The sequence below is a fragment of the Rhinolophus sinicus genome, linkage group LG01, assembly GCF_036562045.2.
Source record: "Rhinolophus sinicus isolate RSC01 linkage group LG01, ASM3656204v1, whole genome shotgun sequence".
Classification (NCBI taxonomy): Eukaryota; Metazoa; Chordata; class Mammalia; order Chiroptera; family Rhinolophidae; genus Rhinolophus; species Rhinolophus sinicus.
The window spans coordinates 24,702,918-24,706,023 of record NC_133751.1 but is presented as its reverse complement, the minus strand read 5'-3'; the positions used below and the strand labels follow the sequence as shown (position 1 = coordinate 24,706,023).

Genomic DNA, 3,106 nt, shown 5'->3' with positions numbered 1-3,106 from the left:
TCCAATAAATAGGCAAATCCACAATTTTAATTCATAGATTTTAATATATCTCTCTCAATACTTGATAGAAAAATAGAAATTTTGTAAAGAAGACTGAAAATTGCTAGGAAGTTAATTATCCCCTAAATGATCTATAGATTGAATAGACCCCAATCAAAATCCCCAGCAATCTTTATTTGCACATGGAGATAGACAAACTGATTGCAAAATGTATATGGAAATTTAAAGGACTTGGAGCCCTTTCTGCTATAGGCCCCAATGGCTGCTGTGAAAATGGGCAAGTTTATGAAACCCGGAAAAGTGGTGCTGGTTCTGGATGCTACTCCTGACGCAAAGCGGTCATTGTGAAGAACATAGATGACAGTACCTCAGACTGCCCCTACAGCCATGCTCTGGTGGCTGGAATTGACCGCTGTCCCTGAAAAGTGACAACTGCCATGGGCAAGAAGACAATTGCAAAGAGGTCAAAGATCAAATCTTTTGTAAAAGTTTATAACTACAATCACCGCATGCCCACAAGGTACTCTGTGGATATCCCCTTGGACAAACTGTCAGTTAACAAACATGTCTTCAGAGACCCTGCTCTGAAATGCAAGGCCTGATAGGAGGCCAAGGTCAAGTTTGAAGAGAGGTACAAGGCTGGCAAGAACAAAGGGTTTTTCCAGAAGCTGCAGTTTTAGTTCTTGTTTGTCATTAACAGTTAAAAAAAGAAAAAAGAAAAGAAAAGAAATTCAAAGGACTTAGAATAGCCAAAACTCCTTTGAAAAAGAGGAATCAAATTGGAGGACTTACCCTACCTGATTTCAAGACTTAATATAAAGCTGCATAGTCAAGACAGGGCAGTGATGGTTTCCCAAGTGTATACATATGTCATAACTAATAAATTATATACTGTAAATATGTGCAATTTATTGCATGTCAATTATACCTCAATAAAGCTATTAAAAATGAAAAATAACAACAGCAAAACAAAACAAAAAAAGCACTAAGCTTTCTTTAAATTCCAGAAGAGGAAAATATTTTTCTTAACGTGATTTTTGAGGGGTAATAAGTACATTTTTGTTTCTCCTAGTGGAATTAAAATGTTTCTTACCTTGATTTTTATAGCAAACTGGTAATGCCTACGTTTGAATTTCTGGCAAATCCTAGAACATAACGCTATACTCCTCTTGCATTTCTTCCTCACTGGCTGGGTGAATTTTTAAAACATGAGATAAATCAAGTGGGAAGATTAAAATCAGATGGTTTTGCATAAACTATCAGTAATAAGGGTAAAACTGGCATTTATCCATCTGCTTATTTGATTATATGTTTTGTAGTTATTTTCAAGGCCAAACTAAAAGAGTTGGAAAGTGTTGTTAAAGTCTGAAATGGAAAGCATTTCTTAGTCATTTTTATATTGAATTTTGAATCTCTAAAATGCCCATGGCCAGACTATCCTGGGACATGATCAAGTAGGTTTTTCTTTCCTCAAACTGTTTATTCAAAAATGTATTTATGACAGAAACTTCACATTTAGTGTATCTACGGGAGTTCTTTGGGAATTTTCCCTTGTCTGCTTGTGTTGCCATGGGAATGTCCATTTTTATATCTTCAGAGAGATATTGTTTTTCAGGGTGGTAGAGCAGAGAGAACTTGAGCCTTACAGTTAGGAAATAATGGACCTACCCCTGGCCTTAACTCTATAATAGCCGTACACCTGTAAGTAAAAGAATTAAGTTGATTGAGCCTCAGTAATTTTTTAAATAAAATTAAAATAATTTTCATTCTGAAGTGTTATTATAAGCATTAGAAATGGTGAGTACATCAAAAGACATTTAGTAAATAATAGCAATTATTATGTTGATGTGATTGTGAAACATATCTTAACATGTAAATATTTGCTGCCTGATTTCATTCTTACATCTCTCCTATAGCTTTCTATTTTTGTCAACTCAGTTCCTGGATCTATTTGTGATGTAAAATTATAAAAAAAGACAGTAGAAATGGAGGTAACCTGAGAAGAAGAGGGAAAAGAGAAAGGGTAGAAGCAGAGTGCCTTTCATTTCAAAGAGCTGGGGTAGTTGTGGGTGACAAATGGCTACTTGGGCGGGTGTCAAAAAGAGTTTGGTGGTTTGTGGAGGTAGAGAGGCTAGAGCAGCACTGTCAATAAAACTTCCTGCAATTACAGAATTGTTCTATGTCTGAACTGTCCAATATGGTAGCTGCTAGCTGCATGTGGCTACTGAGCACGTGACTATGGCTAGTGTGACTGAAGCACTTTTAAATTTTATTTAATTTTAATTAAATTTAAATACCCCCCATGGGGCTAGTAGCCACTTTATTGGAGATCACAACTTCAGAGAATCTGAGAGACTGAGGAAAGGAAGGAAGGGAGAGGAGATTTTTAATTAGTATTGCATGGATTGTGAATTATATCCTCCTTAATATTTCTTGAGATGTACAGCTAAAAACTTGAAATTCATTTGAAATTAGTTTTGATAGTTTGATTGCATATATATATATATATATATATATATATATATATATATATATATGACTCACAGCTGAGGGCAGGGCACATGGGTCCCTGATTAATATTATAGTTACATGGGTAATAATAAAAATTTCCTTTCATTAACATGATGGTAATTGAGGATTTTTATGGACATAAAACTCATAAGGAAAGAGATTATTTATATACATCTTTCTCATTTTAAACACATAGCCATACCCACACTTGTCATCTAGACTTCAATAAATAAGTCTAAATATTTGATTTAGAAAAATTAGAACTTATTCTCTTTAGGCTTTATATTGTGAAGCAGGATTTGTTTTCTCAAACAACAGTGACCACCACCACCACCACCACCACCACCACCACCAGGACCCATTTCCTCTCTAGCAGTCCAGTGGATGGGTCTTGAAGTTTCAAGAACCTTCAGTAATACATTTTAAAAACGTGTGCATGTGTATTTTTTATTTCTGTGAAGAATCTAAATTCATTAGAGATTTTGTATTGGATGTTTATCCTTTTAATTTCCCTTTATATGCCTAGGAACTGATAGCCTCATTCATCGTCCATTGTTGAACATGAAAATACAAGACCAACGCTCTCCCACCCTCC

General features: G+C 35.1%; 1 pseudogene; it reads left to right on the top strand.

Moving 5' to 3' along the window:
* Positions 1 to 273: 273 nt before the first annotated feature.
* LOC109447503 (large ribosomal subunit protein eL27) lies at positions 274 to 680 on the top strand (annotated as a pseudogene).
* The last annotated feature ends 2,426 nt before the right edge of the window (positions 681 to 3,106 follow it).